This window comes from Nicotiana tabacum, chromosome 5 (assembly GCF_000715075.1).
Source record: "Nicotiana tabacum cultivar K326 chromosome 5, ASM71507v2, whole genome shotgun sequence".
Classification (NCBI taxonomy): Eukaryota; Viridiplantae; Streptophyta; class Magnoliopsida; order Solanales; family Solanaceae; genus Nicotiana; species Nicotiana tabacum.
The window spans coordinates 37,569,523-37,593,026 of record NC_134084.1 but is presented as its reverse complement, the minus strand read 5'-3'; the positions used below and the strand labels follow the sequence as shown (position 1 = coordinate 37,593,026).

The 23,504-nt window shown below is 34.8% G+C and overlaps 2 long non-coding RNA genes across 2 annotated transcripts; both read left to right on the top strand.

The window, feature by feature from the left end:
- The first annotated feature begins 8,012 nt into the window (after window positions 1-8,012).
- On the top strand, window positions 8,013-18,155 carry LOC107775796 (uncharacterized). Its single transcript, XR_001645821.2, has 3 exons — window positions 8,013-15,552; window positions 17,617-17,676; window positions 17,755-18,155. It is a non-coding gene; the product is annotated as an uncharacterized LOC107775796 (long non-coding RNA).
- A 797-nt stretch (window positions 18,156-18,952) lies between these two features.
- LOC107775795 (uncharacterized) lies at window positions 18,953-22,849 on the top strand. The gene is made up of 4 exons (XR_001645820.2): window positions 18,953-19,158; window positions 20,408-20,483; window positions 21,762-21,851; window positions 22,624-22,849. It is a non-coding gene; the product is annotated as an uncharacterized LOC107775795 (long non-coding RNA).
- The last annotated feature ends 655 nt before the right edge of the window (window positions 22,850-23,504 follow it).

Sequence of the window (23,504 nt, the reverse complement as noted above, 5' to 3'; positions counted from 1 at the left end):
TGCATGTAGGATTTAATTCTACAATTGTTAGTAATTAAGTCTGTTTTATAAAAATTAAAAATTACAAAAATAGGCATCTTTTGCATTTTTAGCATTTAATGTCCAAATATACAATTTTATGCTTAATTATTACTTAATTGTGCGTTAGTTGTTATTGGGAGTTAATTTGTGCTTTTATAACTTAATTTAGTTCTTAATAATAATTTAAGTATTTTTATAATTTAGTTTTAGAAAAATAAAAGAAGAAAAGAGAGCAAAAATATAAAGAAAATCGGAATTGGGCCTCTTCTTCAATTTCAAACCACAAGCCCAAATAATTGTCCAACCTTCCCCATGACCTGGTCTATCTCCACACTGGTCGACCCAGTCCGCCTCATAACCCCAATACCCAACCCCTCTTCATTTTTCATTTTTCCCAAAACAAAACAAAAAAAAACAAACTCAAAAAACCCTAAAACCTAAACTAAACTATCCGCCCTCACCCTCTTTTCTTCTTCTCAAAAACACCCCAAGCATCCATGGCAGCCTTTCCACCCCCTCACGCCCACAACAAGCTCCAAACACCATCGTCGAACGAGCTCCAAACGACCATCGTCGCTGCTTCATCTTCAGCTGCCTCGTCGAGCTCGAGCATGAGCTCGCATGGTTGTTGGTCGCCATGTCTTCAGCTTTACCTGCTGCTCGACGACCATGCCGCCCCCAGCTCCACCATAACCAACGTTGCTGCTTCTTCTTCCTCACTTCATGCTGCTGCGTTTCAAGACCCAGCTGCTTCTACTTTCTGCTTCATCTTCTTCGTCGAAAATCCTTCCTTCAACAATCATCGACCTTCTTCGTCCCGAGCAGTGACCAGCTGTTTCTACTTTCTTCTTCCTCAACCTCACGTCCAAACGACCAGACGCTTCTACTGCTGCTACCCGTCGAGCAGCTGGTACGAAACCCCCCCCCTCCCGTCGTCGCTGCTTCGTCGTCAACCAAGAAGGCCACGCTGCTGTGGCTGCTCTCATCTTCTTCGTACAAACAAACCAAACACACCCCAGCTGCTTCTGTTTCTGCTTCATCGCTGCTGCAGTTGCTTCTTAAATTCGTCTTCGTCGTCGTTTGTTCGAGTTTTGGTTGGCGTCGTCAAAACAGTCCATACGAGTTCGTCATTGGTTAGTCGTTGTTCGTCGTTTCAATCCGGTTAGTAGATTTTGAGTTTTATTTTTGTCCGTATTTTATTTTGATATTCTCGGATCTAAAATCGATAAATGTTCGATTCTTGTTTTGTTCATCGTTGAATTAATTTTTTAGTTTGTTCATGTGTTTTGTTGATTTAATTTTCAGATTCAAATGGAAATTGAATTAATTGTTTTTCCGGTTTATTCCATGTTAATTTTATTTATTTTTGTAAAAAGGAATTGTTAGTTTAATGTTTGTTAGATTCAAATTGAAATTTAATTAATTATTTCTTCAATTTGTTTCATGTGTTTCGTGTATTTTCAGAAATTGTTAACGTTGTTTTAATCATGTGAATCCATCATGTTTTATTGTTTAAAAATAGATATAAGTCATGTTCATCTTTGTTTGAAGTTCATTTTTAATCCAGTGATTTAATGTGAGTTTATGTTTTGGTTTTTGATTTGTTGATTTAGTTTGAATCATGTTGTTAATATTGTGGTCTCCTTGCTCATTCATTTTTGGTCTAAGTTAACCAGGATTGGTTTCCAATATGGTTAATTCATTCACATTAATTTGATGTTGTTCATCTGTGTTCATATGAGTTGTTGTTGAAATTGTTTAGAATTTGGTCATATTGGCTATATTTTGGTTAAGATGGATTAGTTGAATTGGTTATAGCTGATGGGGTAGTTTGGTAAATTGCAGTACATTCAGGGGTAAAATGGTAATTGCAATAAGGTCGGAAGGGTAGTTTGGTAATTGAACATTTTTAATAATTCTTTATGTAAGCATGGGGGACAAAATGTAATGGGGTGGGGTTTGATATGATTGTTTAATTTAATTGGGGACAGGACATAATGTAGTGGGGGGATTATTGTAATTGTTTATGTTAGGCATGGGGGACAAAATATAATGGGTTGGGGTTGATATATTTATTTAATGTAGTAGGGGACAAAGCATGTCATTGGGGGAATATTTTGGGTTAGAGGTTCAAGACAAGAGTCTTGCTATAAATAAGAGTCATTTCTTGACATAGAGGAGGAGATCATTATTATGATGATTATTTTCTAGAGAGATTTTTGGGGAGAATATTTTTTAGAGTAATACATTCTGAAAATCTGATGAAGTGTGGTAGAGTTTTGAAAAGAGAAAGACAATTTGAACTTTCACTTGAATAATTTCCGTTTGTCTTTCCTCGAGTGTTATTCAAAATCAGTAAACTACTGCATCTTGTATCCGTCTCTCTTCTGCTTTGACTGCGATTGCACTTTGGTATTGCTGATTTTTCAATCCGTTACTGGGTTATTCTACTGGTCGTTACTGGTTTTGCGGTGTTGCTGAACCTGCTGTTGCTGTGTTATTACTGTTGCTGACTCCTACTTCTTTTCTTCTTGTACTTCCATCTCCAGGTACACATTTGTACACTCTCGGCTTGAAGCGAAATGAAATATTAATCAGGCTTTGTTCCTGTTGAATTCCTCCTGTTTAGATTTGAGTTTGAATAGAATTTTCCTTTCTTTGTATAAAAATGTAGTTGATTGATTAATGAGTAATGAGGTTGCATATGTATAACTTCTTCATCTAATAATGTTAGTTTAAATTAATCGAAGAATAGTTAATCTGTTTTGGTATTATTGTGCGTCAATCTCATGTTCCAGTGTTATTAAATAATAGAATATAGAACGGAAGCAATCTTTCTTTGTACAAACTCGATTGCAATTTTCCATTTTGCATTAGCCGTAAACTAATAACTAATAAGTTACGTATTTTTCAGCATGTAATTAATTGAGGGATTTTCTTTTATTTTAGAGACGAACTTAATAGAAAAATGTAGTCACTATAGGTTTATCCTTTCAAATAAAATGAGATGAGCCTCGCCAAATAAAATACATAGATTGCGGGGCCCTCACAAATGCATGCGTTAATTACTTAGAATTCGGGATCGGCCACTTAGCGAACTCCACGGCCTTACCCAAAATAATAAATACGCTAATTGCTTTAGGCGCGCATTTTAATAATCTTACCTTCTTAAACTCGGGTGTGCATTTCATGCGACCCAAATCCAAATCCCAAAACATTGAATAAAAATGTGTTCCGGATTGCGGGTGCATTTCATGTGACGCAATCCAAAGACATGTTTTTTAAACGATGTTCACATTCTTTTAAAGATATAATAATAAAAGCGGTAAAGAGTTAAAATTTGCACATAAGTTCATATTTGTATAAAATCAGATAATCAAGCCGAATATGACAGTTGAGCGACCGTGCTAGAACCACGGAACTCAGGAATGCCTAACACCTTCTCCCGGGTTAACAGAATTCCTTATCCGGATTTCTGGTACGCAGACTGTAATATGGAGTCATTCTTTTCCTCGATTCGGGATTAAATTGGTGACTTGGGACACCCTAAATCTCCAAAGTGGCGACTCTGAAATAAACAAACAAATCCCGTTCGATTGTCCTTTAATTGGAAAAAACTCCTACGCCTCCCTCGGGGGCGGAAAAGGAGGTGTGACAGCTCTGGCGACTCTGCTGGGGATAACACTGCTGAGGATAACTCAAAAACAGGTATGGGCAACATATTTTAATCAATCCTTTTTAAGCTTTTCATACCATTATGTTTTGTTTCCCACACTTGCATGCCTTGTTCCCCACACTTGCATGCTTTGTTCCCCACTAGCAAATGTCTTGTTCCCCACTAGCAAATGTCTTGTTCCCCACTAGCAAATGTCTTATCCCCTACTATGTATTAAACAATGCCTTATTTTAATATTATTAGTGCTTAGTGGACAGAGCACTCAAATTAATCATTTTTAAAACTTTAAATCCCAAAATACCCCTGAAACTATTGAAATTACCATACTACCCCCATCAGCTATATTCAATCCTCCTAATCAATTAACCAAACTATAGCGGTTATAACCAATCTTAAGTGAGAAATCCTAACAATTGACTAATTAAACACATGAAACTAAACTAACTCCCAATCAACGACATTAAGATTCATCAAACTCAAATCACAACTTAAGCTTGAAACTCAATTCAGACCAAATATCATCAAAATAAAGATTCAGTGATTAAACTAACACACTTCTAGATTAAACCTAAACAAGAACAAATGAATACTGTCAACATACTGAATGAAAACAAACTGACTTCATATGCAAGAAATGATGAACAACGACAAGAAAAGAAATAACATAACATAACTAAGAAAAGATAGAAATTCGAACGAGGCAAGATAATTAAAACAAGCAAGAAGAACTACAGATTCATGAATTTGTACTGTTGCTCACTACGTTCGATCATGGAACACGCAGCTCATTGATATCAGTTTAACCAAAAGACAAGATGAAAATAAAAAGGAAATGGACCTTCATTGTTGCCAAAATGGATTTCCCAAGTGATTGAATACAGAAAACTCTTTGAGCAGAGCTGTACAGCAAAGGCAAATACCGAACAAAAAGCTTAAAGCTAATGTTCCAAGAAACTCGAGCAAATCTGGAACCAAGACCCCGTCGGAAACTTGAACTCACAGACTGAAAATGGGTCGCTTTTTAATGGAGGGTTTTGAAGGATTTGAGCCAGAGTTCCATGGCTGCTCGAGCATGATGACTGTGGAGCTGGAGTGGCGGACTGGCTGGAGCTCGTGACTGGAGGGTCGTTGGGTTGTAGGTTGTCGACGGGTTGATGGTAGTAAGGCTGACGTGAAGGGAGGTGGTCATTCGAACGAAGCTGGTGGTCGAGAGGTGGTGGACGTGGGGCGGGCTGTTTCAGATGGCCGACGAGTGACGACGTTGGGTCTAATGGCATTGGACGTCGATGGAGAAGGCTGGAGCTCGCGACTGGCGGACTGGCTGGAAAAGGTGAGGCGGGCTATTTCAGGTGGTCGTTTGGCAGTGGGGTGGTCGTTGGTTCGAAGAAGAAGAAGGGCAGCCATGGGGGTCATTTGGAAAAGATGAAGAAGGAGGGCAGCCATGGACGTGGGAGTTGGAGGGGTCGTTTGGAGAAGGAGAAGAAGAGGGGGCGGGTGGTTTAGGGTTTTTTGTTAGGGGTTTGGAAATGAAATGAAGAAAGGGGTGGTTGTTTGGGCTATGGGGAAGACCGGGTCGGGGATGGGGTATGGGCTGGGTATCCGGGTTTCAATTTCAAAGGGGAAGAAAAATTGTTTGGACTTTAAATTGATTTGGCCCAAATATGACTTAACACTCTTTTATTTTGCCTTTCTTTTCTTAAACTAATAAAACTAAAAATTCCAAAAATCCTAAATTAACTTATAGGACTAGATTAATTTACAAAAGTACTACTAACTTTTAATAACAATTAACACACACAATCAAATAAAATCACATAACTTGGACATGAAATGCTAAAAATGCAAAAATACATTATTTTCTTTCTCTTAAAAGCAAAACATGGTTCAATTAATTCCTAAGTGCACAATTAAATCTTAAATGTGTATGCAACATATATTTTGTATTTTTAATTAATTAAAACAAACTAAACATTCACAGACAAAAATAATTATCCAAAATGTCACGCAAAGTTCTCAAAATTGTACCCAAAGGCAATTTGTTTCATTTTTCGATTTCTTTGGGAGTAGTTTTCGTGAAGCAAAAATCATGTGCTCACACCAAGTCACCGGTTCGAATCCCGAGTCGAGGAAAAGATTGACTCTGTATTACAGTCCACGAACACGGAAATCCGGGTAAGGAATTCTGTTAACCCGGGAGAAGGTATTAGGCATTCCCGAGTTTTGTGGTTCTAGCACGGTCGCTCAACTATTATAATTAGCCTATTGTCTGATTTTAGTACATGTTTTAGCCTATAGTGTAATTTTAAACTTTATAACTGCTTTTATTTAATTTTTTTATTTTAGGAGGATTTCAACGTTATTAAAAACATGTCTTGAACCACGTCACATAAATGCACCCGCGGTCCACGACACATTTTATCTAACATTGTTGAGATTTGGATTTGGGTCACATAAATGCACACCCGAGTTTAGGAAAGTAATTTTTAAATAGCACGCCTATAGCAACTATGCTCTTTCAACTTTGCGAGGGCCATGAAAATTCAACTAAATGGCACGCCTCGATTTCTAAGGATTAAAATTACTTAAGTGAGGGCCATGCATTTTGAGATTTTATTTGGCACGACACGCCTCAAATTATTTCAAAGGGCTTTATTCGAAGTTGTTATAATCGGGTTACATGAAATACACCCCCCGAATTGAGATTTACGTATCATGACCACACCACGGGAACCGTACCCGTGATCACGACAATTTATTAATCGCGCCTAAAGCAACTAGCGCATATAATTATTTTCCTTATATTTTAGATTGTTGTGATGCCAAATTTATGGACAAGATGTTACTACTAACGAATTTTTCTTCCCTAAACTTAGGAATAGAAGATCAATTTTATCACTAATAATAGAACAATTATTTACAATTACTTTGGGGGGAAATGTGGGCTAATCTACTATACACAAAGACACAATTCATTTGTCTTTTTAAAAAACGCACAAGCAAACAATTAAGATAAACACAAACAGACCTCTATTATTTAATGAGGCATTTAATGATGTCAATGTCTTTCATTTCATTTAACAGGTTAATAGCAAATACCAAGAAAAGTGAGAAACGGACCTCTATGAACTCAGGTTTGAAATGAAGCTCGATAACGAAATTCCGAATTACAGAAAACTCGCCGGAGACCTCGACGGATTTTTGGATCTAGAACAACAACTCCAACGTTTAAAATAAAATAAAAACAAAGAATAGACTAACTTCTCATTATATATTCTAAATTTGAAATCAAATATGAACCAACCCAAACGAAAGCAAACGCCAAAACCACCATTTTCTTTAGCTAATTTTCTGCCCAGATTTTCTCTTTTGTTTTTTTTCGATTCTTATGTGTGTGTTAGTTACTCTTCTTCTCTTGTGTTTGAGGTGGCTGATGGGAGGTGAAAGAAAAAGGGTGATGCTGGATCTGTTTTGTGTTAAGCCAAAACCATGGAAATGCTGCTTTGTTTTCCCAGAAGAAAAAATGATCGGGGAGGGGGGTCTGGTTTGGGGAAGACGACGACAAGAAGGGGGATAGGGTCCGGTCTGCCAAGCTCCAAAAACGGCACTGTTGCTCTCTCAAAATCAGAGAATGAAAATGATCAAAATTTTCGGGGGTCAGCGATTCCGTGTATCTCTTGAGGCGCTGCTCATTGTTTTATGCCTAGGGATCTAGATTTCAATTATTTTTGTTGCCTTTCTTTTTGGATGATTGTCCGTTTGTCTATCGTTTTTCTTTGTGTTTTTAGCTCTTTTCAGAGAAACGGCAAATTGAGTTTTTTTGGTGTCCGTTTATTTTAGAGGTTAGGTACTATTATATAGGGGTAGGGATTAGTTTAAAACTATGGGCCTAGGAATTATGGTCTTGGGATTTACGGGCTAGGTCTAAAACTAGGCCTAAAAATGGGTTGCTCGACCCTAAGTTTTATTCTTTCCCCGCGAACGAGATTAAAATACAATCTCATTTATTAATTAGTCTTACTTAAGTAAAATAACTATTAAAATAAGACTGACCGTTAAAATAAACTTTATTTTGGTATTTTTCAAGATTAAAAATGACTACAACACATTAATGAAACTATTTTTTTGTAATTTTTATTTTTTTTGTAATAAAATAAAGTAAAAGAGTAAAAACAATAGTTGAAATAGCTATATTAGGCCTAATAAAATATTTATGTGCTAAAATATGAAAAATCTTGGGGAGGGTCAAAAATCACATGTCTACAGCTGCCCCTCTTTGACTGAAAACGCGAAGAGTTTTCAGACAAAGAATGACTAGACAGGTTTTTTGACACGACCCTCATTTATCGAGACAAAAAACTAAGAGGAAGGAGAATGTGACCGAGCCCTGGTATCTGAGCTGCCTACATATCTTTGGCTATAAAGGAATCAGGCCACGCATAGTTCAGGAATGAATGAGGTGATGGAGTGTGTGAAGAGGATGAGAGAGTCCAGTGAAGTTCCGTCCGAGGCTCCGGTTCGTGGTCATGTTATTACATCAAAAATCAAAATTGAAAAAACTAACTAAGTCTATCAGCTACGAGTTACAAGATTCCTATATATGAGTCTTCTAAAGCTTGATCTTGAGTCTTGGTTGGTTCTTCAGGCGGACCCTGATCTGAATCATGATGCTTGTTAGCCACAGGTGTTGGTTCAATCTTCTTCAGCTTTTCAAACCAAGACGGGACATGCAAAGCTTGTGACCTCAGCCCTGTCTTGAGCAGCTCACATCTTTCATTAACTTCTGCATTTGGATTCACTTCTTGTCTTTCCTTTTGTTTTTTTTTCTTCTTATTCTGGATTGTGACTAACTTCTGTTGATCATCTAGGACTGCTTACTCGCATTCTTGACGCGAGCTTCTTTTATTGTTGACCTGAATTGCATTCTGAATTGAATTCTCTTATTTTCCAGGCGGGCGCCTGATTGCTGAACTTGAACCGTCTTCTCTTGTAACTTGACACTATTTTCCCTTGCACCTTGAACTATTTTCCCTTGAAACTTGAATTGTCTTCCTTCGAAACTACTTTCCCTTGAAACTCGAGTTGTCTTCCTTCGAAACTGCTTTCCCTTGAAACTTGAGTTATCTTCCCTTGTTCTCCAGGTGGGCGGCTGATTACAACAAAACAGACAAAACAAAAGAAATTTTTTCTGCCCCAGTTTGCACTAGGAAGATTTGTGAGTTGTTAGCAAAATTGTAAACCACTTGTACTATTGATGCAATGATGAGAGTAAACTAAAGAATAAATTAGGAAGACTATAAACTAAGCTTGACTAAAGTAAAGACTGACCCTATTCTCCAAGCGGGGCCCCTGATTTCAAGAAAACTAAACATTGATAACTTAAGAAAACTAAAAATTGACCTCCCCCCCTTTTTTTTTCAAATCCAGACTTCCCATTTTTTTCAAAATATCCAAGGAGAAAATTCGTCAGACTAGGTTTTCTATCTTAGGAGAAAGATTTATCAGACTAAGATTTCTATCCTAGGAGAAAATTCATCAGACTAGGTCTTTTTTCTTATTTTAGGAGAAAGATTCATGAGACTAAGATTTTGATCCTAGGAGAAAGTTCATCAGACTAGGTCTTCTATCTTAGGAGAAAGATTCATCAGACTAAGATTTTGATCCTAGGAGAAAATTCATCAGACTAAGTCTCTTTTCTTATCTTAGGAGAAAGATTCATCAGACTTAGATTTTGATCCTAGGAGAAAGTTCGTCTGACTAGGTCTTCTATCTTAGGAGAAAGATTCATCAGAATAGGTCTTCTATCTTAGGAGAAAAATTCATCAGACTAAGATTTTGATCCTAGGAGAAAAGTCACCAGACTAGGTCTTCTAATTTGTTATCCTAGGAGAAAGATTCGTCAGACTAAGATTTATATCCTAGGAGAAAATTCATCAGACTAGGTTTTCTATCTTAGGAGAAAGATTCATCAGATTAAGATTAATATTGGGAGGAAAATCCATCAGACTAGGACTTTTTATCCTATGAGGAAAAATGTGAAGATCAATGGCAAGATTTTATGCATAATAGCAAGAAAAATAAAGGCAAAGATTTGAGAAACTTCATTTTGTCGGCTCTTCTCGTCTTTTCTTTTTCTTCTCTTTTTTTGTTGTTTTTTTTCATTTTTTTTCCTTTTTGAATCACTTTCCTTGCACCACTTTGTTCCTGTTTCATACAAAGAAAAATTTATTAGTTTGAAAATGGTGGTCGGTTTGTGGCCTTGAGTCTTGGGCAGCTTGGCTTCTGCTCAATCAGCTTGAGTCGGTGTCAAAAGACTTTTGTTCTGCACCAACTCTGATTGTTTCACACCAGTACCATTTGTATTTGCAACTCAAACAGCCTTATTCCAATTGGAGATCTTTGCATAGGTGACCTTTTCCGATATCTTGAATGACTTCCTTCTTTTGAGCAATTTGTCTGTTGGAGAGAATCACCAGTTATCTTTACTTGCGCCAAGTAGGCTGACAAGAGTCTTTAGGGGGAGCCTTTGCATGAATCCTCAAGGCATGTTGACAGTAATAACTGAGTGTGCTGACCAAATTCACTTTGTGCAACTAAAAAGCTGGTAGCAGTTTTGAAATCTTTTCTTGTTTGTTTTGACAAGTACTGACTCAGAGTGGAGGACACATTGGTGCAATGAAACAAGTATTAACAAGAAATGCCCCTGTCGGAAGGACAGAAGGAAGAATTTTTTTTCTTTTTTTTCAATAACTAGCCTTAATGATCATGGCATGCATTTTGGACTTAACGGCCGATCTATCAAACTAACCAAATCTTCCCTTTTACCATTCTTATGATCTTTGAAGTCGGGCCTATCCGTGCCAATCCTTTGCATCAGCTTCACGACTCACTTTCGATTAATGGTGCCCCGAGAAATTTTCACCAACAAGCCTCTCTCATTTATTCATCTCTACTTACCGTCTCCTTACTGTGCCCGTGAAGGTTTTCACTAATAAGACTCTCTCATTTTTCTTTTTCTTTTCTTTCCCTCTTTTTTGTAAGCAACTCGACGATGTTCTACGTCGTGTGACAACTATTATTCATTGATTGCGTCTCTTGGCATTCTTGAAGGCATATTGGGAGGTCTTTATTTGGAAGGTTTTTGGATAGGGTTGGAAAGAAAGGTCGACATGAAGGCTCAAAATAAACTCAAAATGAGGGGTTGTAGACTTACAACTCTTGGAATCGACTCTTTCAAAAATGAAATAAAATCTTTGCTCCAGTTTCAGATGCTGGGGATTTTTGGATTTTTTCTATTTTTTTCTTTTTCTTCTAAATTCTTATTTGGTTGGACCGAACTGTGAGGCTGCCTACGTATCCTTATTTTAAAGGAATCAGGTCTAACGTAGTTCAAACATCTGACCTAACTAAATTTTTTTTCATTTTTCTTTCTGTTGTTTTTTTTTTCTTTTCTTTTCTTTTCTTTTTGTTTTCAAAACAAGTTGCCCCAGCTTCTATTTTTTTAAGGGCATGGACCTTTGACATTTTTTTTTTCACTTGAACTTTCTAAGAATTACCCCAGTTTGTACTCTTGGGACATGATTTATTTATTTTTTTCATGTTTTTTTGACTCTTGACTCTAAACTTGATTCCAAAAGAGGGTGGTCAAAGAAAATAACACAAGTTCAAAAGGGTTAACAAAGGGTATAAAGTGCTTGGATAGCAAAATAAGGGCCTCCCAACCTCCAGGATGTCAAATATGGTATCTTTTCGCGATCACAGCATTGACGAACATGTTTGTCTTCTTGGTGTGTCGTGGTCACAAGAAACTTTCCATCCCTTAATGTTAAACTTTCCAACAAACTTCAATTGATTCTTCCTCAACCCGATCTTCACAATGATTTTGAAGGTAAAGATTCTTAACCTCCATGGATATGACTTCTAGTTCCACTTGAATTTTACTCGGGCATAATACCAAGGTATTTCAACTCTTTTTTATCCTCGAAACTATCTTTTTCTCAGGTTTCCAATTCAAGATTAAATCAATTTTCTAAGATCTAGCCAAAAATTCCACATGCATGTCATGTCACTAGAACTAGCATGAAAAGAACTATGCACAAAATGGATACAAAGTGACTGTTTTTTTTTAATAAAGGAAAGCAAGGTCCTATAACACAAAAAGAAGAAGAAAAGATGGCAAAATAAGCTACCATGGCTAAAAGAGGAGTGACTCTCCAGTTATTAAGCGACATCTTAGCTAAAAATTTGCACATCAACATTACTATGGCCCTTAACTATTTTGATTGTTTTGGACTCAGTACTCAAATTTTGATGATCATCCGAGTAGGTCATGCCCTATTGCTCAAATCTGGTATAGTCACCCCACATTTGCCTCCATTTTCGATTTTTCACCGCCAATATGCCTACTTGCCTTTTTCTGACCTTGGATCAACAACAATTGTGCTCAACAATGCCTTTTCCGAGAGATCTTGGATTGTTTTTTTGTCTTGCCATTGCAAACCAACAAACCGACCACCTTTGACCAGCTTTTATTCCAAAACAACAAACATGTTAGAATAAACACTCTCTTTCTTTCTTTCTATTTTCCTTTTTTCTCTTTTTTTGTTTCTTTTTTTTCAAAATCATTCGATCGAACCTGATGTAGGTTGCCTACGTATCATGTGGGAACATGAATCAGATCTTGTGTAGTTCGGGAAGAATGAGAATAAAGTAAATAAACTAACTCTTTTTTTTGGAAATTTGTTTTTTTTTCGAAAGAAATACTTACAAAGAAGAAAGAAAATATTTTTGGATTTCAATTTATTTTTTTTAAGGATTTTTGAAAAGAAAGACTTCTAAAGTAGAGAAAAATATTTTCTTGAATTTTAACTTCTTTTTCTTTTCTTTTTTTTTCTGAAAATTTTGAAAGAAAAACTTCTAAAGAAGAAAGGAAATATTTTGGGACTTTTACTTTGAATTTATGAAAGAAATACTACAAAAGAAAAGAGAATATTTTTTTTGAATTTGCAAATAAATATTTTTGGATTTTGAGAGAGATTAGAAGAAAATATTTTTGTATTTATTTTTTTTTTTTAAAAATGGGGTCTAAAAGAAAGACTTTCTAAAGAAAGAAGTAAATGAAAATATTTTTTGGATTTATTTTTAAAAATGGTGTCTAAAAAAAGACTTTTCTAGAGAGGAAGTAAAGGAATTTTTTTTTGGATTTTTTTGAAAATTATGGGTCGGAACCGATGAGATTTGCCTACGTATCTCACATCCGGTGAGAATCAGACCCGCGTAGTTCGCCCAGTTTTGACGAAACATGAAAACATGACACTTAAAAATTTTGGCTCAGTTTGAAATGACTTTTTTTTCCAGAATGTTGGTAGATTTTCAGAATTTTCTAAATACCTACCTCACTTTTTGTTTCTTTGCTCTTCTTTCTTTTTTTTTAATTTTCTTTTTTCTCTTTTTTTTTTCATTTCCTTTCCCTGTTCTAGAAGCCAGTCAACATGCAAACCGAAACAGACAGATACGCAAGTAGCACGTAAGATGCATCAAGATGGTCTTTTGACTTTTGGGTACACCTGTCCTAGACAGACCCAACCCTTGTGTTGAGTCCCCAAAGTCAAATGCACATGATGCAAACAAGCATTCCTACTAGGGATCCGGCATGAAGCTGAGTTGTTCTAGGTTTAAAATCTGGGTGTATTGTTCTAGACCTGGCTTACCCGAGCGGACAACTCGAGCCGAGGGGGGCAGCATACCAGTAAGATCATTCGGCTTTGCAACTTGTCCGAACCTCGTTCTATTTGGGATATGACACTAACAGAAAGAAGTCACGCCAGCGTGCACTCCTCAGAAGAGAGAAGAGAGGGGTTTCGTAGCAGTTTATATACAGTTCAAATAATATCAAAGCGGTAAAAAAATAACATTTAGCACATTAGGCCCAAACATGTAATAAAATCAGATAATAAATATAGCCAAATATAACAATTATTCTAAGCTCGAATTTTTGAGCCCTGAACCAGAGATTCTGGGTTCTTATCCCCAACAGAGTCACCAGAGCTATCACACCTCCTTTTTCCTAAACTCCGCAGGGTATAAGGGAGTTTTTTCCAACTTAAAGTGACAATCGAAACAGTATTATTTATTTATTAAAATCAGAGTCGCCACTTGGGATAATTTTATGGTGTCCCAAGTCACCAGTTCGAATCCCGAGTCGAGGAAAAGATTGACTCTGTATTACAATCCGCGAACACAGAAATTCGGGTAAGGAATTTTGTTAACCCGGGAGAAGGTATTAGGCATTCCCGAGTTCTGTGGTTCTAGCACGGTCGCTCAACTATTATAATTGGCCTATTATCTTATTTTAGTAAATGTTTTAGCCTATAGTGCAATTTTAAACTTTATAACCGCTTTTATTTAATTTTTTTATTTTAGGAGGATTTCAACGTTATTAAAAACATGTCTTGAACTACGTCACATAAATGCACTCGTGGTCCACGACACATTTTATCTAATGTTATTGAGATTTGGATTTGGGTCACATAAATGCACACCCGAGTTTAAGGAAGTTAATTCAAATTACACGCCTAAAGCAACTATGCTCTTTTAACTTTGCGAGGGCCATGAAAATTCAACTAAATGGCACACCTCGATTTCTAATGATTAAAATTACTTAAGTGAGGGCCATGCGTTTTGAGATTTTATTTGGCACGACACGCCTCAAATTATTTCAAAGGGCTTTATTATTCGAAGTTGTTATAATCGGGTTACATGAAATGCATCCCCCGAATTGAGATTTACGTATCATGACCACACCACGGGAACCGTACCCGTGATCACGATAATTTATTAATCGCGCCTAAAGCAACTAGCGCATTTAATTATTTTCCTTATCTTTTAGATTGTTGTGATGCCAAATTTATGGACAAGATGTTACTACTAACGAATTTTTCTTCTCTAAACTTAGAGATACAAGATCAATTTTATCACTAAGTAATAGAACAATTATTTACAATTACTTTGGGGGGGGGGGGGGACGTGGGCTAACCTGCTACACACAAAGACACAATTCATTTGTCTTTTTAAAAAACGCACAAGCAAACAATTAAAATAAACATAAACAGAATAATGAAAAGACTAAAAATCATTTAAAAGGAATACAATATATCCAAACAAACAAATCAGTAATCCAAAGAAAGCATATCGATAATGGCGTAACAATAGTGCCATGAATCACTACACAAACCAACACTCCTGAGGCATTTAATGATGCCAATGTCTTTCATATCATTTAACAGTTTAATAGCAAAGACCAAGAAACGTGAGAAACGGACCTCTATGAACTCAGGTTTGAAATGAAGCTCGATAACGAAATTTCGAATTACAGAAATCTCGCCGGAGACCTCGACGGATTTTCGGATCTCGAACAGCAACTCCAACGTTTGAAATCAAAAAAAAACTAAAGAATGGACTAACTTCTCATTATATATTCTGAATTTGAAATCAAATATGAACCAACCCAAATGAAATCAAACGCCAAAACCACCATTTTCTTTAGCTAATTTTCTGCCCAGATTTTCTCTTTTATTTTTTTCCGATTCTTATGTGTGTGTTAGTTACTCTTCTTTTCTTGTGTTTGAGGTGGCTGATGGGAGGTGAAAGAAAAGGGGTGATGTTGGATCTGTTTTGTGTTAAGCCAAAGCCATAGAAATGTTGCTTTGTTTTCCCAGAAGAAAAAACGATCGAGGAGGGGGGTCTGGTTTGAGGAAGACGACGACAAGAAGAGGGATGGGGTCCGGTCTGCCAAGCTCCAAAAACGGTGCTGTTGCTCTCTCAAAATCAGAGAATGAAAATGATCAAAATTTTCGGAGGTTAGCAATTCCGTATATCTCTTGCGGCGCTGCTCATTGTTTTATGCCTAGGGATCTAGATTTCAATTATTTTTGTTGCCTTTCTTTTTGGATGATTGTCCTTTTGTCTATCTTTTTTCTTTGTGTTTTTAGCTCTTTACAGAGAAACATCGGATTGAGTTTTTTTTGTGTCCGTTTATTTTAGGGGTTAGTTACTATTATATAGGGGTAGGGATTAGTTTAAAACTATGGGCCTAGGAATTATGGTCTTGGGATTTACGGGCTAGGTCTAAAACTAGGCCTAAAAATGAGTTGCTCGACCCTAAGTTTTATTCTTTCCCCGCGAACGAGATTAAAATACAATCTCATTTATTAATTAGTCCTACTTAAGTAAAATAACTATTAAAATAAGACTAACCGTTAAAATAAACTTTTTTTTGGTATTTTTCAAGATTAAAAATGACTACAACACATTAATGAAACTATTTTTTTGTAATTTTTATTTTCTTGTAATAAAATAAAGTAAAAGAGTAAAAAAAATAATTGAAATAGCTATATTAGGCCTAATAAAATATTTATGTACTAAAATATAAAAAATCTTGGGGATGATCAAAAATCAAATGTCTATAGTCACAACGAGTGTAACTGTCCTTTGTGAGCATGAAGTGCCATACATACCTTTTTTTTTTTAAAAAGGAGTGCTCTTTCTCTTTCTCCTCCCCTTTCCGTTCCACCATCTCCAGTTAATTGCTACCATACACTGAACCGACATTTATTTTTCAGGCAAACGCTGAAAATTAAAACTTCATAAAATTATAGAATATAACCAATAACTATATCAATAAAATAAAACCAAACATTGCAACATTTTTCAATATGAATTACCTAACAAAGCTAAAGAAAACCCAATAATATAAAAAAAAAAAAAAACTTAAAGAGCAAAATACATAGAACTAGAATTTCTCGTGGCGTAAAAGTGCTTGGGAATCACCTCCAGAATTCTTCCAGCAATATGAAAAGATATGTTGTTTCCTTCATGGAGGAGAAAACATTAACAGAATGGAGCCGATTACTTCCTTGAGTTCTTGTTGTTCATGGTGCTTCACTATAGAAGGGTCTATGGAGAAGATCAGGGGCGGGTGCGGTGGAGGACGGTGTAGGGGGATTTGGCCGGCAAGGGTTGTGGTTGTGACTTGTGTGATTGAGAGATTGGAACTTTTTCCTCAATGGAAGACAGAGGCTTTTTCCTTCAATTTTTTACCTTTTTTGTTTTCCTTTGCTGACTTGTTTTTGTCTTATTGACCTTATCTGACAGGTCAACGGAGAGTAAAATTCACGCACTTAACCTTGTTTGGAGTTGTCATATTTCTGTTTAATAGGCGTACTTGGGAGGGAGTTCAAATGCCTTACAGGAACAAGCCTAAATTTAAGTGTCAAAATGAAAAGCGTAAGTGAGAGAGCGAAAAGCGGTGCCAAATTTAGATGTCTGCTTATGTATTAGGCCTTTTGTAAAGTACAAAGTGGAAATCTTGGGCCTAACCAGCCCAAAAAAAACCTTAAATAATTAATAAATTTTTTACCTCTTATAGCAAAGCTTAATACCTTATTTATTTTAAATAAATATCATTTTAAAAAATTATATTCTATAGATACATTTTAATGTTTATAGCAAAATATTAAATTTTGGGTACCTCCTACTTCTAAGCCACTAAATACTTTTTTTTTATTTTTCTCTCCTTTTTCAGATTTTTCTCTCACATAATTACCGTATTTCACATAAACACCCCCTCCATGTTCTTTCTCTCTCTAATTTGATACAAGTCATTCTCTTCCCCCATTCCCTGAAAATCCGATGAGAGTATCATCAAATTTCCTCTCGCCCACATCGCCTACTTCTTCCCCATTCTCAGTCTTCTCCCTAATTTTAAAAACGACAGCTGCATTGTATCTCTCAATTGTCAATTTTTTTTGCTAAACTTGGTTGTCATAAGTATTTAAGTTGTTAAAATTTCGCTATTTTTGTGTATTGAATTCTCAGTATTCACACTTATTATCTCTACTCACCATTGTTATTGTATTCATCAGAAAAAATGAGATTTTGTTCCCCAATATCTGATTCAACATCCCACAAGAAGGTTACCAATGGTATACCCACCAAAGTACTCAATTTTGATGGGCCCTCTTTCTCTTTGCAAATCACTCAAGCGAAATTGGAATTTGCAGGTTCAGCAGCAAAAATGGCAGCGGAGAACAAAACAAAATTACGTAATGACTCTTTGAAACAAGCCAAATTTGAGAAATCATTGAAAGAAACAACACTTCCCTGTTGTGGAAAACAGGAAAAAACATTTGGCTGACGCTTCCTGTCTTAAGGGAAAGGGGGTCGTTGCAAGTAAAAGCTTGGATACACAGGAAGAAAAGATAATGTTCGATGTATTCCTCTGTATTTGAGTCTTCATACACTTATTATTACCTTCTCCAATGGGGTTTTAATGTTGTATCTTATTGTATATATATTTGCGCAATAGTTGATACATAGCTTCCTCGTGTTATTTGTTGATTTGAGTTATATGTATGTTGATGTATTCAGTAGTATTCAAAAATTCCATCAATGATTTTGTACTTATTGGATAGTATTTTGCATATGTTTATGTAAATGTATTTATATGTATACAAATTTGGGCTTCACTGATTTAGTATGTTGCATAATTTGTACTTACTACACTGACCTTTTCATGTTGTATTTAGTTGTATTAATAAGGATTTCTAAAGTTCCCTTCACTGTTTTATATTAATTGCAATGTCTTTTATTGTTGTATTTGGATGTTACATATATATACATCTATTTCTATCACTGATTCCTTACTCCAGTGTATTATGTATTAGTTCACTATTTTGTACTAATTGCAGTGACTTTTATTGTTGTATGTGGATGTATTATATATACACATAAGTTTATATCACTGATTTCTTGATCCAGTGTATGTTGCATATTGTATTTAGTTGTATTTATATGTATTCAGAATAATTATACTATGAAATATGTATTGATGTTGACATCTGAAATCTTTTTGTAATTCTTGTTGTATGCAGGAAATTAAGCTATTTGTGAAACAACAGCCTATTTTTTCACCGCATATCAGTTCATATACTAACACAAATATAGTCTCTAGAAAGTATAGAATTGGCAACAATTTTTTTGTAACAACAATAATATTGTTGCAAAATACAATAAATGACAACAATTTTATTTAGTTGTTGCGATATCACAGAATATTTACCCACAATTTTTTTTTGTTAGCAAAAGTTTTAATATTTTTGCCATATTTAACAAATAATATGATAAATTTAAATAAATATAAATTAGTAACGATTGTTTACCAACAATACTGTAGTTGTTGGCTAAGTTTAATAAATAGCAACAGCGTAATTAGATTGTTGTTATATCATAGAATTTTTAACAACAAGTATTTTCTTGTTACCAAATTTTTTAGATTGTCGTTGCTATATGTTAGGAGTAATACAATAAATTTTAGTTTCTATTGCAGCTAGGTTTTCTCTTTTCTTATTAGGCTAAACTAAGTTCTTGCGTGTATTCGATTATCGCTGTGTTCTACCCAAAATCTGGTGAGTTCTCGATTTTGATTTCGTTTTTAATGTTTGGTGCTTTCTGCTTTTGATTTAGCTTAATCGTATTCTTCTTCTTAGATTTTCTCATTTCAGTTATTGTGCTAAACTTAATAGGGTTTCTTCTTAATTCTTAATCATATTCTGCTTTTGATCTCTATTCCGTTTTTTTCTTTTTATGATGCAATTCAAAATTTTTGGACTAGAAAATAACTGATTTTTTATTGGGTGTTATGGTTATTTGGATTTGGTTTTGGCATTATTAATTTTAAGCATTATCTTTGATTATATTTTTTTTGCCTAGAAGGTACGAAAGTACTGTTGTAAAACTCCAAAGTTTTGGAATAGAAAACAATATGATTTTGTTTTGGGTTGTATGGGTAGTTGAATCTGGTTTTGGCATATTTGAGCATTGTCCTTGATTTTTCTTTTCACTTAGAAGGTCCTTCAAATGTGAAAATTCAATAGTAAATATGATTAGGAAATCCCACATAAACTTGTCATCAAGTAACTCAAATTACCATGCCTAATGGAATCACTTTAAAATTTTTAGATAATCAGACATGCCTTGCTTAAAATAGAAACTATTTATTCTCCTTAGTTTTAGTTTTCAAAGCTAAAATCTAGAGCTTCTTTACTTTTAGTAGTAGCAGATGCATTGTCTATTTTTTAGGAACTTTAGATTCTTTTTTTTTCACTTGCTATCTTTTTTTCTTGTTACTTTTTCAAGATGCTACTCATCTTCCTTTGCTTCAGTGGCTATTAGTTCAAATTATATGTTTTATTTTAACTATTTTCTATTATAGAGTCTTCTCTAACTTCTGTTTTAGACAATAAAATTGAGAGAAACTTAATTATATAGTTTTATATTTCTTCGTTTTATACTATTTCATTATAGGTAAGTATATGATGGAGTGAACATTGAAGCACATCCTCTTATTAATGAGGAAGAAGTAGATTTAGAAATTGGGGATGAATCTGATCATAAAAATGGGGATGACTTTAGTAATTTTGCAACAGATAAAGAATGTGTTTCTGAGGAAGAATATAATGAAAATGAGGATGATGATTGGTTGTGATCTTCATCTAGTCTTCAAGACAACTTTGCTTATTTCAATCGCTTTCTTCACATGACTTTTGTTTCTCATTATTTCTGAACATATCTTACCTTTTTCTTATCATTTTACTGCCTTCACTTCCACTTTGACTAATGTTCAATAATATAATTTTTTTTAAAAATATGTTACAGCCTATCATGACAACAAATGTGCATGTTTCTAGTAATACTGAACCTGCTGCTGATGTAGTTTCAAATTCACAGTCAGGTAAGTTATTTCATTTATTAAAATTCTAGCCTTTTAAAATTCCTAGCACATTCCCTATGTCAATGACCTTCATTCTTTTTTTTTTTTTGGGGGGGGGGGGGGGGGGGATTAATAGAAGGGATGTTTGCAAAGAGCTTTAATTGTTACTACAGTGGTTACTTTGATCCCATATATGCGTCGTGCATGCTCAATGGCTGCAATCTGATGCACAAACTAGGATGTATGAGCAACATTTTGTTAGTGTACATAGTGAGTAAAGTTAGTCAGAAGAGAAATAAACTAAGTTGGTTTCAAGATACCCTGAATAAGAGTCGAGTTGATAAGTACTACTGATCTCTGTCGTGGCTATTAGCTATTGCATTTGTTTTGTTTGTTGTGGTTAGTCAGTGGTAGCCTGGTAGTTTGCTTTTCTTCATGAATTATTTTTTTTATTTTTTTTAAATTGTTAAAAAGGAAAATCCTTTAGAGTTTCTGTTTCAGGCCTCTATGTAGAATAAGAGAATATTTAGGTTAAAATTCCTTGAATTTTAGTAAAAATTTTCACCAAGTGAGAGATTAATGAAGTTCAATCAAAATGTTGGTGCTCTACCTGATCTAGCTGCTCATTTGCTTAAGCTTTGGCTCTGCTTTGGTCTATTCATAAATAAATATACACTTTAGGCATGTATTTCAACTTGGAACATAGAGTTGATTCTTGAATTCAGTGGACGTCTCATTTCATTTTTTCTCGAGGCTTTGCTAAAGTAAATGATATACATCCTCATGATTGTAATTGGGCAGTTTCATACATTAGATGACAAATATTTACTCCAAATCTTTAACTTTAAATTCTTTTTAACTAATTTCCCTAACTAGGATAGACCTTGAGTGAGAATGCAGAAATCTTAGTTGGCACCTGTTCCATGTTCTTATTTTTACTGTACTCTAGTCCATTTTAGCTTAAATATTCATTCTAGTCCTTTTCAGCTTAAATATTCCTTTGATTTCAACTAATATGTAAGTTTTAGTCCCCCTATAGACATGCCATAATTTTACATTTGAAATTCAATAGAACATAACACTAAGCACATAATGGTCCTAAAGCACATGAAAGTGAATTTTCTATTTTCAGTTATAATAGAAACTAAAGGAGCAGTAAGCTAGATGTTGTGTCTTTATTTGAAGCTCTGAAAACTACTGTGTTCTGCTAAAGGAAACTTGTTCTAGTGTTTTTGATATTATAAATTAGCTTCTTCTAGGTTCTATCATGTTTAAGTTTAGTTGTACGATGTTCAACAGGTTGGACTTCCTGCTGCAATTTTTGACATGATTGCTAATTTAAATGGTTCAGATGAGACAAGTCCTACAAGTCTTATGGATGATACCATGGTAAGTAAACTTATTCTATTTCATGTGAAAGCAAGTTTCTATCTTATGTGTACTGTTTTTCAACTATATATGAGTATTGTCTAACATATATAATCAACTAAGACAATTTAGTTGGATTTGAGTTTTTTTTTACGTACTACAGTATGGCTCATGGCCACATTTCATCTACTTAGACTTGGTTTCCTATCTCCTTAGAGCACAAGGATATAAGAGCCTATAGAAAATATCATGTTTAAGCAGGTCCAAAAAAGAAAAAATCCAAGGAATTCCCCCAAACAGGAAATGTTAGCCCAGAAAGAAAGAGGAAGAAACGAGGCAAAATATAGAGTATTGGGATTTTCTTTAATAGCATGGTTGCCCCTCTCTGTTCACCATTGATTTTCCTCCGTTATCAAAAAATCAACAACGTCATCTCTGTCTTTACTTTGTGTTTGTGTGTGAGTTATTTATTTGGCATGGATGGATGCGCCACAAAGAGGCAGTGATGATTTTTTTCATGTCCCACTCCTATTTTACATGGAAGATTTGCACCAAAAGGATCATTTGAATCTTCAATGTAGTTAAATAATCAAGGACTCTAAAAATATAATTTAGGAGCATGAGATTTTGGACTGAAAAATGTATACACGTTTTCCTCTTTGATCTTTTTCTTGTCCCACTTTTCCTCAATTCCTCTTATGCAGTTAAACAAGTTTTCAGTGGTTTTATTTTATATTTTTGTATTCTATTGCTTCTTTTTACCAAAATTTAACTATATTTATCTTCTTTATAGGATGAGCATGTGTAAACCAACATTCCTGGCAATCCAGTTCATGTAATGCACAAGCTGTCGAAAGAAGATTTGTTTTTCGGGTTACTATTGGAATATAACTTAAGGACCGTGGATATATGATGCTTTTGTTCGTTTTGTTAGTAAAAACATAATGTTTCGGACTATTTAGTTTTTGAAAGTGAGTATATCCACTGCATCAAATATATGTATAGACTCTTTATATATATAATATAATTTATTATTTCTACATGCATTTGTGAAAATCTGAAAGAATATATAAATTGTGTATTTAGTAACAACTTATAAATTGTTGTTAAAGTAGTACTAGAGAATTTGTTGGCAAAAAGGTAATTATTGCCACAATAATAGTTGTTGCTTAAAGTCTTGATAACAGACTATTTACTTTACCGCCAATTATTTTTTAGCAACAACTAATATTGTTGGTAAAAAGCTAATTTTGTCATAACAATAATTTTTGTTGCTACACATCTTCATAATCCACGACTTTATTGGCCTTCTACCAACAACAAATAACTTATGGCAACGGTATATATTGTTGCGCTAGGTACACTTATGAGCACAATATTTTGTATTGTTGCATATACCTTTCCCATCGGTGTTTATTGCAACAGAGTGCAACGACTTTTTTGTCGTTGCCAAAAGTACTTTTGGCAACAACATTGAATATATGGCAAAAAAATTATTGTTGCGAAATGACTTCTTTCTTGTAATGATAGTCTCCGACCTCAAAGAAAAACTTACTCCAGAGTAGTACAAACAACTAGGTACTACTTGTTTTGGAAGTTTCCTTGAAATGAAGCGTTCTGAAGTCCAACATCAATTGTTCAGGTGCTTCATGGCTCTGCAGTTAGAAGGAAGTA